Source organism: Humulus lupulus, chromosome 4 (genome assembly GCF_963169125.1).
Source record: "Humulus lupulus chromosome 4, drHumLupu1.1, whole genome shotgun sequence".
NCBI classification, from domain to species: domain Eukaryota; kingdom Viridiplantae; phylum Streptophyta; class Magnoliopsida; order Rosales; family Cannabaceae; genus Humulus; species Humulus lupulus.
In genome coordinates this window covers 113,150,306-113,165,682 of record NC_084796.1, presented here as the reverse complement: position 1 = coordinate 113,165,682, position 15,377 = coordinate 113,150,306, and the positions used below count along the sequence as shown (strand labels likewise).

At 39.9% G+C, this 15,377-nt stretch overlaps 1 pseudogene; it reads left to right on the top strand.

Moving 5' to 3' along the window:
- Positions 1 to 4,354: 4,354 nt before the first annotated feature.
- Positions 4,355 to 12,311, top strand: LOC133832478 (COBRA-like protein 4; annotated as a pseudogene).
- The last annotated feature ends 3,066 nt before the right edge of the window (positions 12,312 to 15,377 follow it).

Here is a 15,377-nt window from a genome sequence, read left to right as displayed (position 1 = left end):
GCAATACAGTTCTGAATCTCCAAATACTGAAACAGCCTTTTCAAAACTCCAATAACAGAGTATTACCATGCAACGCCTCAATTCTAGATTTCCAATTAATTCTAGTCTAATGCAATTGAAAAATATACGATTATTGTTTAAAAAATATACGTTACATATGATATATGTATCAATCCTAACCAAACGCTGGAAACAAAAAATTTAGTCGTAATTATAAATGTTTTACTCTAAATTTATATGAAACTCTATTTATAACCTTTTCATTTAAATATTGTGATTAGGGTTATTTATGCCAAAAACGCTTAATATTTACTGAATATAACATTTAAATACAAAAAAAAAATGAGAAAAATATCAAAAATTGCTAAAATGTAGCATTTAAATATCTAATTTTTTTTGGAAAAAAATATTCAAAATTGTTAAAATGTTACACATTTACTACTTAAATAGTTAAACAAAATTAATACAAATGTATTTAAAGTCATAATAAGTCATTAAAATTATACAAAAATATAACAAATAGCCTAAATTAATTCTAAAATTAAAAAAAATAGTTTTATTTAATAAACATAATAAATAAATAATTTTTTATTATATTGACGTTTTTTAATAATTTGTTTTCTCTTTTAATAGTTTTTTAGTTATTAATTTTTCTTTTAACTATTTTCATTTAAAAATATTTTTTTCATTAAATAAACTATTTTGTAAAATTTTAGAATTAATTTAGGTTATTGTTGTATATTTTTATATAATTTTAATAATTATTCTAACTTAAAATACATTTATATTAATCTTTTTAACTATTTGGTAATAAATGTACAACATTTTAGCAACTTTAGGTATTTTTGCTGCCAATAAAAAAAATTTGGTATTTAAATACTACATTTTAACAATTTTGAGTATTTTTCCTGTCAAAAGAAAATTTTAGGTATTTCAAAGTTACATTCGATAAATATTGAATATTTTTGCCGCAAATATCCGTTGTTATTAATATATGCTTTACTTTTAGCCATTGGGTCAATGTGCATTTAATAATATAAAATTAGTGTAAAGATATGTGTCCACAGAGTCTATATATATTATAATATTTATGTTGTTTATATTTCTATTTCTAAATTTCGCTCCCAGCTAGCTCAATTGATCAAGTTGTATAGTGAAGAAAAGGATTTGATTCACTAATATTGCTTTTCATTAATTAATGTTAATCACATCTTGGCAAGCTTCTCTAAAATATACAGTTTAGGACGCTTATGGTGTGAGTGACATAAGAGAATGCCAATTTGGTATAAGTTGAAAATGACATGATAGTATATATGACAAAATTTTAGAGTTAAGGTCCAAATGGAGACAAATGCTACTTGGCAAAATAGATGCTTAAATGAGAGAAACGATCGAAAAGAATAAAAACAAGCTGGTGTTGAACACCACAATACGTGAAAACGTAATTACTTTATTATTACAAAAGTAATTACACCAAAACTTGGATGCAATATTTGACCACAATACACATTAAACACTTACACACTTTGTTTTGGAGTACTCACTTAATAATTTCTCTCACACTCTTTTTAGACACACTTATATAATATTTACTTAGACTCACACTTTTGGGACACTCACTTTGCTACTCCCTTGGACACACATTACATTTGTATTTATAGGCTACAAAGGAAACATCCAAATCTTTCTAGAATTTTCTAACTTTATAATTTATTTAATTACTATCCACATTATTCTAAATGATTCTAGAACTCTCTATATGTTGTCTAATTAGTTGTAAGTTTCTTCAAAAGCTTTCTAGAATGTTCTATGTTCTTCCTAGTATATTCTAGAACATTCTAGAACTCTAGAGCATTCTAGATACGGTAATGACTTTTAACACTCCTCCTCATTACCGAATCTCTAAGCTTCTTCTCGTTTGACGAGGTTTAGTTGAGTTCTGAATTTCGAAAACTTGATTGTGCTTAGTCCTTTGGTGAATATGTCAGCAACTTGATCATCTGTGTTGATTTGTCTCATCTCTATTTCTTCTTGAAGCACTTTTTCTCTCAGAAAATGATAATGCACTTCCACGTGATTTGTCCTTGCATGAAATACTGGATTTTCTGCTAAGCGAATAGCAGACTAATTATCACAATAAAGCGGCATTGCATTGTCTATAGATTGGTGTAGATCATTCATTAGTTGCATCAAACACATACTTTCCTGAGCTGCCATTGCTGCTGCTCTATATTCTGCTTCAGTGGTTGACAAGGACATCGTTGGTTGCTTTTTGCTACACCAAGATATAGCTCCAGATCCAAGCTTGAATACATACCCAGTAGTTGATCATCGGGTATCATCATCTCCAACATAATCAGCATCACAGTATCCAACTATCTTAACCTCATCCCCTTTCTTATATAAGAGACCATAGTTAATGGTCTCTTTGACATACCTCAGCATTCGTCGCACTGCTTCCAAATGAGGTTTCTTTGGGTGTTGCATATATTGACTTGCTACACCAACTGCATACGAGATATCTGGTTGAGTCAATGTTAGATATATTAGACTACCAACCAGCTGTCAGTACATTGCCCCATCTTGCAAGTCATTCCCTTCATACGCGCATAACTTGGCATTAGCTTCCATAGGTGTTGAGATGGGCTTGCACTCGAGCATTCCAAACCTTTGCAACAAATCTCTTACGTACTTTTGTTGACAGAGAAATAAACCTTTCTTAGTTCGATCAACTTCTAATCCAAGGAAATGTTTCAATTCTCCAAGTTCCTTCATTTGAAAGGGAACTGACAGGTTCTCCTTTGTTTGGCAAATTTCTGCTTCATCATTGCCAGTGATGATGAGGTCATCAACATATACCAAAACAACTGCAATATTTGCTTCCTTTACTTTAACAAATAAGCTTGAATCTGCATGTGCCATGACATATCCACTCTCCACTAAGAACTCAGCAATCTTGCCATACCATGCTCTTGGAGCCTGCTTCAATCCATAGAGCGCCTTTTTCAGTTTACAAACATACTCAAGATGAACTTTATCCTCAAATCCTCTTGGTTGGACCATGTATATTTCTCAATCTAGTTCTCCATGTAGAAAGGCGTTCTTCACATCCATCTGCCATAGTCTCCAGTCTTTACATGCTGCAAGGGCTAGCAGGACTCGCACTATTGTAATCTTGGCAACTGGGCTGAACTTCTCATCATAGTCTAGCCCATACTGTTGAGAGAATCCACGAGCTACTAATTGGGCTTTATATCTCTCAATCGATCCATCAGGATGAGTTTTTACCTTGTATACCCATTTGCAAGAAATGGGTTTTACTTCTTTTGGCTTTGGCACCATCTCCCAAGTTTGATTCTTCTCTAGTGCACTTATCTCTTCTTTCATAGCTTCTATCCACTTGATATTCTGGGACGCTTCTTCATATGTATCTGGTTCTCTGAACTTTTCTTCTTCGACTACAGCAGCATTGACATACTTAGGATTTAGCTTCCGTGCCCTTGTTGATCTCCAAGGTTGTGGGCTTACTTCTTCAGGTTGAATATCACTTGCATCGTCTGCTACTCTTTGATGCACTCCTATTTGCCAGGGACTTTGTGTTGCCTCTTCGTTGTCATCCTCACTTTGTTTTTCTTCATCAATTTCTGGAGTCGAATGTAGCTCAACAATTTGCTCCCCCGTCTTCTTTTGCAAATTATCTTCTATTTCTTTAGAATCTGAAAACTCTTCCTTTTGTGGTGACCACCATGATGAGGCTTCATCAAATACCACATTCCTTGACGTATAACATTTTTCAGTATTAGGATCGCAGCACTTCCACCCTTTCCTTTGGCTATCGTATCCCACAAAGATACATCGAATTGCCTTCTTGTCAAATTTGCTACATAGATAACTTGGCACGAACACGTAGCATACACAGCCAAACACTCGAAAGTGACTTACTGCAGGTTTACAACCCCACAGTTTCTCAAAGGGTGAAATGAATCCTAACTTTTCTTGGGGAAGTCTATTGATCACATGAGCTGCTGTCTTCATACCTTCTGCCCAAAATCTTCCTGGAACATTCTTCACATGTAGCATGCTTCAACATGTCTCTACAAGGTGTCAATTCTTCCTCTCAGCTACTCCACTCTGTTGTGGTGTATTGGCACATGTGAATTGATGGCATATGTGACACTCTCGTAGGTACTAAGAAAATTCACCTGATGTATATTCACCGCCATTGTCTGTTCGCAGACATTGAATTTTCTTGCCAACTTCTCTTTCGACTATTTCTTTGAATTCTTTAAATTTTGAAAAAGTTTCAGACTTTTCTTTTATAAAGAACACCCATACATACCATGAGAAGTCGTCAATGAATGTAACCATGTACTACATGTCGCTGATCGATGGTTGCTTGACTCGCCCGAATACGTCAGAATGGACTAGCTCCAACGGTGCTTTGGTTTTGAACTTTGAGTCTTCATACGGTAATTGATGTGCCTTACCGAATTGGCAGCCAGCACATACAGTCTATGTTCTAACTTCGAGTTGAGGAAGACCCTTCAGCATAGATTTATTCATCATCACCTTGAGTTTATGATAGCTGACATGTCCTAGCCTTGCATGCCACAAATCTGTTGTTTCGTTCTTTTGAGTCTTGTCTAAATAAGCAGACTCTGCTAACATTACATAGACAGACTCTAAACGTCGCCCTTTCCTCATTGGTGTTCCAGAAATCTTAAGGTCTTGATATATCTTGACATCATGAGGACCGAATACGACATGGTGTCCTGATGTCGTAAGTTGCGCTACTGATCGTAAGTTTTTCTTCATTCCAGGTACATGGTAGACATCCTAGAGTGATACTTCATGTGTACTGAATCGTGGCATTATTTTTGTTTTACCGATATGGGCAATCGGTAATCTTGAGTTGTTGGCTGTCACTACCACGCGACCACCTTTGTACTCGGTCATGCTTTGCAACTTCTCTTTGTCCTCTGTCATATGATTTGAGCAGCCAGAGTCAATTATCCAATCATTATTGTAGTCGATTGGTCCGGAACAGTAATAGCCAGAGCTAATTCTCCTTCCTCCACAACGAAAGATGCTTCAGCGTCCCATTCTTCATCGCTTGCTCGTCCTGTGTTTGACGTGACTACATTGCCCTCTGCCATTTTCTTCTTGGACCAACAATTTTTAGCAATGTGGCCCTTCTTCCCGCAGTTGTAGCATTTACTGTTGACCGCGTTTTTGGCCAACGACGTGAGAACGTCAAAAACGACAAACATTCAAGAGAAATAAAACGACACAGACAGTTTTTGAACAGAAAGTAAATAACACACGCAATTTTTATAGTGGTTCAGCCCCAATATGTTGGTAATAGCCTAATCCACTTAGAGTTGTGATTATAGATCTGTACTCAAGATCAGATGAACTGAGCCAACTGAGTTTCTTCAGTACAGATTACAAGAATACAAGGATTCGTTATGATACCAGTACTTTCTCTCTCTAGAAAACTCAGACCCAAAATTTCCCAAAAGTCTTTCCCAAGAAGAGGAAAAAAACCCCTTCTGATCTCATGAGCCATGTATTTATAGGCTTAGGATCATACATCTAATATCCCCTAGAATCGGGATATTTTATTATTCTTATTATATTTAAACTACAAAAAACATTCAAAATGTAACAAAACCCCCAATTCGTGGGAAGCGCGTGCCAAGACCGGTTCTTGTTGAAGTCGTTTCTGGGAATCTTGACTTAGTCCTCCTCTATCTGGTCGACCCATATCTCCTACTGACCACTCATGCAAGTGCTTGTCGGACACATGCATGCTGGACATATGCAAGTGCTGGTAGGACATACACTTGCTGGTAGGACATGCACTTGCTGGTCGGACATGTGCATGGTGGTAGGACATGTGCATGCTGGTAGGACATGCACTCCTCTCGCCTAACATGGCACTCTCCTCTAGCATGCCATATCTCTCCTCTAACATGGCACTCTCCTCTAGCATGCCATGTTTCTCGTCTAACATGGCACTCTCCTCTAGCATGCCATATCTCTCCTCTAACATGGCACTCTCCTTTCTTCGGACCAAGATCCGACCACCACCCTTGGGCTCTCCTCGGACCAAAGTCCGACCACACCCCTTGGACTGCTCCTCGGACCAAAGTCCGACCACCACCCTTGGGCTCTCCTCAGACCAAGGTCCGACCACTCCACCTCAGAGTACTCCTCGGACCAAAGTCTGACCATACCTCTTGGACTGCTCCTCGGACCAAAGTCCGACCACCACCCTTGGGCTCTCCTCGGACCAAGGTCCGACCACTCCACCTCGGAGTACTCCTCGGACCAAAGTCCGACCATACCTTTGGAGTGCTCCTCGTACCAAAGTCCGACCGGGCACACCCTAGCCCAAGTACTCTCCTCGGGTGCACTTGGCTTGGACATGCCACCTCTCAAGCAGTCCAAACTCTTCACTGATGCACTGGGCTGCTGCTAAGCCAGATCACCCAACTACTCCATGCCACTTGCCATTTCTATTGCCACATCATCATTTTCAAATTTTGAGAATAACATTTACCATCATATCTATTGTTACTCTTAAATTGGACACCCCCGTTGTATTTCTTTTGAGCTCCCCCTGTTTGGGAGCTTCCATGATGTCCATTTTTGTCATCATATCTTCTAGAACCTTTGCTAGAACTTGGTCGGGGTCGACCTTTCTTATTACTACTAAAGAGTGCTTCTTCGTCACTCTTTATCGAGACTCCAGATAATTGCTTAGCCAACGCTTCTTGGTCAGCTAGCAAATTTTCTAATTCAGTAAGAGAAGGTTGGCTTGGCCAACCTTGTATTGCGGCAATGAAACTTCTATATTCAGCTTTTAATCCATGAATAATAATTCTTCTAATTCTGGAGTCTGATACTAGCAGTAGAGTCTAATGCAGAGATTTCGCGACAAAGAGATTTTATCCTGGTAAAGTATTGGCTTATTGTCATGTCGTGTTGTGTGATAGAGAGAAGCTCGTTCTTTAGAAGTTGTAATCTCACATCATTCTTCTTTGTGAATAATGATGTGAAAGTATCCCATGCTTCCTTCGGTGTCTTCGATTCCCTGATGTGCTCCAACATTTCATCTTCGACTGTGGTCCAAATAGCAAACAATGCTTTTCCAGCTTCAATCTTTCATTTCTTTAGAGCAACCGCATCTTCTGGTTGTGTGACCTCGTTGCCTTTAACGATCTCCCATAAGTCTTGGCCTTGGAGATATGCCTCCATATGCAACGACCACGTGTTGTAATTTTGACAATTAAGTTTCTTAATTCCACCGACCACTTGAAGGTCACCCATCGTGGCTTGGCAAAAATTCTATCTTTTCCAAGCAAGCTTGATTTTGACAACAAACTTTGTAGTACTAAAGCACACACGATCTCTCAAAGAAACTTAACAAACAACTCTAAGAAAGCTCTCTCAATGACAATCTCAAGTAATCTTTTCTGATGTGGAAGTTCAGTCAGAACTGCAACGATAGAGCATATTCAGAGTTTCAAAAGATCTCACAACCTTAGCTCTGATACCAATTGTTGTACACCACAACACGTGAAAACGTAATTACTTTATTATTACAAAAGTAATTACACCAAGACTTGAATACAATATTTGACCACAACACACATTAAACACTTACACACTTTGTTTTGGAGCACTCACTTAATAATTTCTCTCACACTCTTTTTAGACACACTTATATAATATTTACTTAGACTCGCACTTTTGGGACACTCACTTTGCTACTCTCTTGGACACACATTACATTTGTATTTACAGGCTATAAAGGAAACATCCAAATCTTTCTAGAATTTTCTAACTTTATAATTTATTTAATTACTTTTTACCTTTTTCTAAATGATTCTAGAACTCTCTATATGTTGTGTAATTAGTTCTAAGTTTCTTCAAGAGCTTTGTAGAATATTTTATGTTCTTCCTAGTATATTCTAGAACTCTAGAGCATTCTAGATATGGTAATGACTTTTGACAGCTGAAGCTACAAAGCTTTGAGGAGTCCTATTAGATTTTAACAATCTACACTACCTTTCTTGTTAAAAGTTTTCAATTTTTATACTGTTCTTTTTATTTCCTTAAAGTCCACTTCTGGGATCCTACTACAGGTATTCAATGCCTTCGTCATATTTTGTTGACTATAGAGAAGTACATAATACATTTCATGTTCATAATTTACAAGTCAAAATAGTAATGAGACGACTTTTTAACATAAAATGTACTAATTAGCAAGAACTGTACCATGTTATTACTAAATTGATAATAAAGAATGAACATGTAAAATTCATTGCATCAGCTAAGTACGTAGGATTAGCTATGTCGAACGAAGAAAACATTTAATACTATTGTTATAATCTATAACAATTAACACAATTTTCATACATATAATCTTTAGCTAGCATATATTGATTCATGTCCTTGTAAGATCCATGATCTATCATTTTCAGCCTTGGCCGGACATGTTACAGGTTAATCAGTTTGACATATTTGAGTATATCCGCTATATATACACATATATTATATATCAACCCAAATTGATTGGGTCATTGATGATTTCTGAAACTTCTCCAATTTTCCGGCCTGCAGAATCAACTATAGCTCATGAAATTTTGAACTTGTATATGCGATTATAGGTCATAATAGTATAACTTATTACAAGTTACAATGGATATGGCCAGTAAAAAAAATTGTTTAATACCCTTTTGAGGGATCTGTACATGAACAAAGAAACTAAGTCAATACATACATCTATATATAGCATATCACATCACGTGACAATATAACAAGTGAAATCAAAGTTTAATACCCTTTTATTAATATTATTCGTTGCATGAAATACCAAGAATATGCAGTATGGAGTAAACTATTTAAGATACCTACAAGAGTGATATGATGAACCAAATTGGTAAAAAATAACTCATCTTATCAGGTTTGAGCTTCTTAAACTGTTGCTATAAATATCGACCTTTATACTTGTGTAGTTTGAGCTTGTCGTTAAGGAACTAGGATATGGAGTTAAGCAGATCATTTCAGTACACAATTTTCTCAGCGGCTTTGATATTTTCTTATGTAGGTGAGCTTTTTCTCATGTATGCATCACTAAGACTTTAACCATTCTACGAGTGAGTGTCTAAACTGTTGTGACTTCAAATTGGACCGTAACAAAATCCACTATTCTTGACATCATCTTTAATTAGTTTAACTTTATCTAAATTTGTTTAACTAGAACTAATTTTCTACCTCATTTTATAGTGGCTTATGATACCTTTGATCCATTTGGGAGCATAAATATCAAATGGGATGTTGTCTCTTGGACCCCAGATGGGTATGTGGTAAGTGTTATATATCAACTTATTCAACTTCATTTCCTTTACTAGTCATACATACTCCCTTTCATTTTATTTTAATTTTTTTTTAATGTAACATCAATTGTTAAAAAATATTGACATAAGAGAGTGAAATAGAACATTGGAAAAGAAAGAGAGCCTTATGACTTAAAATCTACAAGAGCTTTTTCTTATACAAATCTATAAACAAGATAAGCAGTAGCTACTTTAGGTTAGAATTAAGAGACTAAAAAAAGAACAAAAACCAATTAATGCATACTTTCTAATAGCTAAAATGGTACTAGAACAGAGTTTAGTTTTAATACTTGGTAGCATTTTTAACCAGTGATTTTTCTAACATAATGGTCAATGCTCAGGCAGTGGCGAGAATTGAAAACTCCCAAATGTACAGGAACATAATGAGTCCTAGATGGACCTTAGGCTGGACATGGGCTAAGAAAGAAGTCATATGGTCAATGGTGGGAGCTCAAGCCACAGACCAAGGAGAATGCTCCAAATTCAAAGGAGACATTCCACATTGCTGCAAGAGGAACCCCACAATAATTGACCTTCTCCCTGGTGTCCCAAAGGACCAAATATTTTCTGATTGTTGCAAAGTCGGTGTCCTTAAGTCTTGGGGACAAGACCCTTCAGCTGCTGTGACGCCCCACATCACTATGGCTGCTTTCTGGAATGACGACTGGCCCTACAAACCAAGACAAGTCTTTCCAGCGTGCTTTGTCCTCACTCGCACACTTCCTGGGAAAACTTCCCAGGAGGTCACCCATCCCTAGATTACTCCAGACCAAGCACGCTTAACCATGGAGTTCTCAAGTGATGGGCTACCGAAAAGAAGATGCACCTTCCTGATATAGGTAGTACCCATCAATCCATTTAAGCCCTCTTCAACTGTGTAGTCCCATACCTACACAGTCTTAGAATCATTACACTTGACCTTCCCCAGGCGGTGTGGGATTGCACAGCTTACCCGGTCTTTCCCCTTACGGATCACGGGATTTTGACTGTCACAGCTGCAGTCTCATCCTTTCAGCTCAGTGTTGGCCTTTCAGGCACTTCAAACAAGACAATAAAACTACCAGAGAAATTTGTGTTGCTTGGTCCTGGACCAGGCTATACATGTGGTCCTGCAACCATTGTTTCACCCTCAGTTTTCTTCTCATCTGATGGTCGTCGAAGAACTCGAGCAATGAGTAAGTTTAACTGTCCTACAAAGTTTGAGCAGAATCCCATGAGTCCATGGCTTTCTTTCCTTGAAATTTTCTTTAAGAACTTTGAGACTATAAAGAATGGTTAATTTTTTTTAGTCAAATATTATATTTTGGAACATGTTAAAAGCTGCTTCTGAATTATGATAGTGGTTCACTAAAGAATCCTATACCAATTACAAGAGAAATCATCTATAGTTCTTCTTTTGTAACGCTTTTGCTGGTGTTGGTACAAAACAATTCCAATAGCTAATACACAAAACAGAATATTAACCATGCATTTTCTGCTTAAGATGGATATAGCAGATACATTTTCGGTTTATTTTTCTTATATTTGATTCTGTGTTTTCCATTCTCAGTGACATGGGCCATAACATGCTCTTATTCACCATTTCCGGTATCTAAGAATCCACTCTGCTGTGTCTCCATGTCATCTTTTTACAACCCTTCAATCACGCCTTGTCCATCTTGTGCCTGTGGATGCCAGGATCCTGACAACTGCGTTGCGTAAGTGGCAGCAGCCCTTTCGATTCTCATGTTTAACACTGCCTCCAACACTTGATATCTGTGCATCATTTTCACATAACTATTGTATGCTCCAAAGAAGGCCAAAGTCCTAATCATGGCAGCTAGAAACTTACTCAAACCAGTGAAGTTTAAATCGAATATACATATCTATCGGCATGTTTCTAGAAGGTTAATAGACTTTGATTCATTTTTGGTGAAGGGTGGTATCTAACTTTTAGAATTAGGATTGTGATGCAGAAATGATCCAAAGACTTCATCAAGCGCGGTGACATCAGAAAGAAGAGAGTTGAAAGAGACTCTACCAATGGTTCGATGCACAGACCAAATGTGCCCCATTCTGGTTCATTGGCATGTGAAGACCAGCTATAAAGAGTACTGGAAAGTCAAGATTACAATAACCAATTTCAGCTACTTGAAGAATTACCCTCACTTGACACTTGTTGTTCAGCATCCAAATATTCACAACCTCACCAAAGCCTACAGCTTTGTTTATACGCCACAAAATCAGTACAGACACTCAAGTAAGTCTAGGAAAAATAAAGTAATATTTTGCTAGATGCAAAGTTTTGGAAGAACAAAGGTCTTACACTCATTTCTGCATATAAATAGAATTCAATTAAGCCCCTTTCTAATTTTAGTGCCAAAAACTATGTTCAACCACGATATTCTTGTCAGGTAATTAAATTTTTTGAAAGCAACTTACTAGTTTTATAAAAAAAAAATTCAATTATCTGAATTTTTAAGTGATGTGGCATGATTACACGAGTTTAGCATCAAGCAACTGATATAGAACACAGGTACATATAACTAGATGTGATTTTTCACTTGGATATGCAGATGATACTGGCATGTTTTATGGCATAAAATATTATACTGATCTACTGATGGAAGCCAGACCTAATGGACATGTTGAGACATAGCTGATTCTGCAAAAGGACAGGAAAGCTTTCACATTCGACCAAGGTTGGGCATTTCCTATGAAAGTTTACTTCAGTGGTGGTGAATGTGGTGAATGTATGATGCCCCTTCCTGATTCATATCCACATCTACCCAATTCGGCTTGAATCCAATTTCATCACAAACTTTGGCAACAGTACTGTTGTTCCTGGCTATAGCTTAATTATTGTCATTCCATTATACATGAATCAATAGCAGAAGAGTGTTGTCATGAAGATAAATGCCATCATCATAGAAATTGTACAGTGGACTCTCATTATATGTCCAAATATTTGTAAAAGACAAAGGATAGAGATGTAATAATTTGCAATGTGTACGCCCTAAATATCTACGGGCTATTAGCGAGCTGAGAAAGGACATAATTATACCAGCCACGTGGATGCCACGTGCCCGGAGTTGCTGTTACCAGGTCCTACCTCTTTAGCTCGAGGTAACCAAAGGCTTAATGAGATTACTGAGTCGGGTCCGAAGTATGGACATCGCGAGCTGAAGAGTACATCCAGCTCGAGGTGCGAGCCTGAGTTGGCACCTCTGACTGGGTTGGGCCATGCGGCCCATTATCCCCCTTACCTATTGATTAGACCACACTTCATTGTCAGGTTTTAGGAATTAATCATGAATGTCACAGAAGTGACATGATGGGTGAGAAGGTCACGGTATAACCCCCCTTGCCAACCCCCAGGTGCCCTCTCCCTATAAATATGGAGACCCTGGGAGTTGCAAAGGGTTGGACCCTATTTTGTAAAGAAATACCCTATAAAGAATATCAGAAAGAGAGCAATAATATTGGCTGATGGACTAGAAGGATTTTAACCTTTGAACAACCTAAAAAAGTATGTGTCATCATTTTACTTGGAGATCACTCATCTATTACGGTTCATTATTTAGCACTAATCCCACTCTTTATTCTATTAATTATCTGTTGCCGAAGAACCGCGTCAACAGTTTGGTGCTTTCATTGAGAGGCTATTAGATTGGTGCTATCGCAAATACCCAAGCATGGCAGTCACTCGCTCAAGACATGGTAACGAGGCAGACCAACGTGATGGGCAAGAGGCCCATCATGCTGCCATTTCCGATGATCAGAACCCTGAGGTTCAGCAACGGCCGGGCAAGCAGCCAATAGGCCAAGATGACACTGGAAGTTCGGCTCCCCAGTCGCCCAATCCGAACCCAGATTTTTACACGGCGGTAGAAATGGAAAATGCCCAGCTGAGAAGTTAGCTGGCGAAAGCTAACCAGCAGATTCAAGAGGTTTAGGCCCGGCTACCCCCTCTTACAACCGACACTAACGTCGGAAAGAGGCAAGGCGAGACTCATAAGTCCCGCTGGGGTAATCGGTCCAGGCCCAGCCGGTCGGTCAGACCCCCGACATCAAACTCTACTCCCACATCGCACCACCGAGAAACCACTTTTGAGGAACTACCTAGGGCTGAGCAACAGTACAGCCGATCGGTCCGGACCTCAACTCCCAGCTCACTTCCACCCTCGAGCGCGCCCAGGAGGGCTCGAGGGAGCTCGAGAAAGAGATCTGGGGAGGGCTCACAGCGACAGCCTGCCCCGGCCAGCCATCCTGCTCCTCGCTCAGACCGCCGAGCACAGGACGCGGAGAATGGTAGAGCGGAGCGGCCGCGACCTAACTTGATCCGCCCTGACGGGAGTAGGATCGCATCCCCGGTCAGGCATCCTCCTTCACCGATAAGATACCTGTCTCCTCCTCTGCCAGTCCGAGACATTCCGGCTCATGGGAGCAGCAGGAGGAATACTCCTTCTGCCGGGCCTTCCCATCGTAGCCGGGCGCCTAGAGAAGTCCCGGATCCTCGTCCTCAATGGCGGGCCTCGAGCTTCTCAAATGGAAGCTATTGGACCGGAAGCGCTTGAGCTCGGCGCAAAGTCCTCAGGCTGCCCCTAGGGACAACCTCTGAGATCGCCTAAACTCTCGAAGGGGAGACCCAGTTGGAAACGGCAGCCACGCTCACCAAAGGGAAGACCTGTCCGAAGTACGCGACAGCGGGAACGTCCCATATAACCTATCTCAAGATAGGAGGGACAATAACCCGCCAAACGCGTACAATGGATCCGAAGCTGTTGAACAGCCCCGGAACAACCAAGGAAGTCAGGACAAAACCCTTGAGCGTCTGGCTCAGATGGAGGAGCTGATGAGGAAGCTCCTATCAGAAAAAAAAAAAAAAAAAGATGAATATGATTCAGGGGACGAACTTGAGCTCTTCGCCCCCAGCATAGCAGCAACGGCGTATCCACCTGGTTTCCGTATGCCTCACTTGTCCAAGTTCAATGGAGACGGGGACCCGTCAGATCATCTGGGCATGTTCAATACCTTGATGATGGCCCACAACATTGGTCCCGAGCTGAGGTGTCTAATATTTCCTTCCACCTTGACTGGGCCGGCCAGACAATGGTTCAAACAGAGTAAGAAGCAGTCAATCAGCTCGTGGAAAGCTTTCTCTGCTGACTTCAAGAGAGCATTCCGAGCTTCCCAGGCTGCCCACGTCAAGGCCGATACCCTGGAAAACGTAAGGCAACAACCCGACGAGCCTTTGAAGGCTTACCTGAGCAGATTCACGAACGTCGCTGCTCGGGCCAGAGACGCAGATGACAGCTCTAAACTCGTGGCTTTGAGGACTGGGATCCTCGTCGGTGGAGGACTCTAGGAAGAGATACAAAGGAAGGGAGTCAACACCGTAAATGAATTCCTAAATAGGGCCCAAGGATGGATCAACCTGGAGGAGGCGCGAGCCTCAGCCGCGGGAACCAGCCAGATCCCTGAACAGCCCGCTGGAGTGGGAACGGAGGTCGTGACAGCGACCCAGACCGTTACACAGAATAACCAGTTTGGTGGAGGCAAGAGAAAGGGGAGCAGCAAGGGCAACCAGCACGGCCCAAAGAAGAACAAGTCCGTAGAAAGATTTAAGCCGGTCTATGCTACTTATACCGAGCTCACCCACTCTAGGGAGAACATCTTCCTAGCCAATTCTGCTCGCCTCCCCTGGAAGAAGTCGGAACTGTTAAAGCACCAGAAGGGTAAGCGAGACCCTTCCAAGTTTTGTCGGTTCCACAACGACATTGGCCATAATACTGATGATTGTAGACACCTGAAGGATGAGATCAAAACTCTTATTAGAGCCGGACCCTTGGCTCAGTATGCGCAGAATAGAGTTCCCGCAGGCCATCCAACTCTGGAAGTCCCGATCAGTCAGCCCGGGTCTCGGGTAGATCAGGACGTCCCTCCTCCCGTTATAGGAGGAGAGATCTCCACGATCTCTGGAGGTCCCCA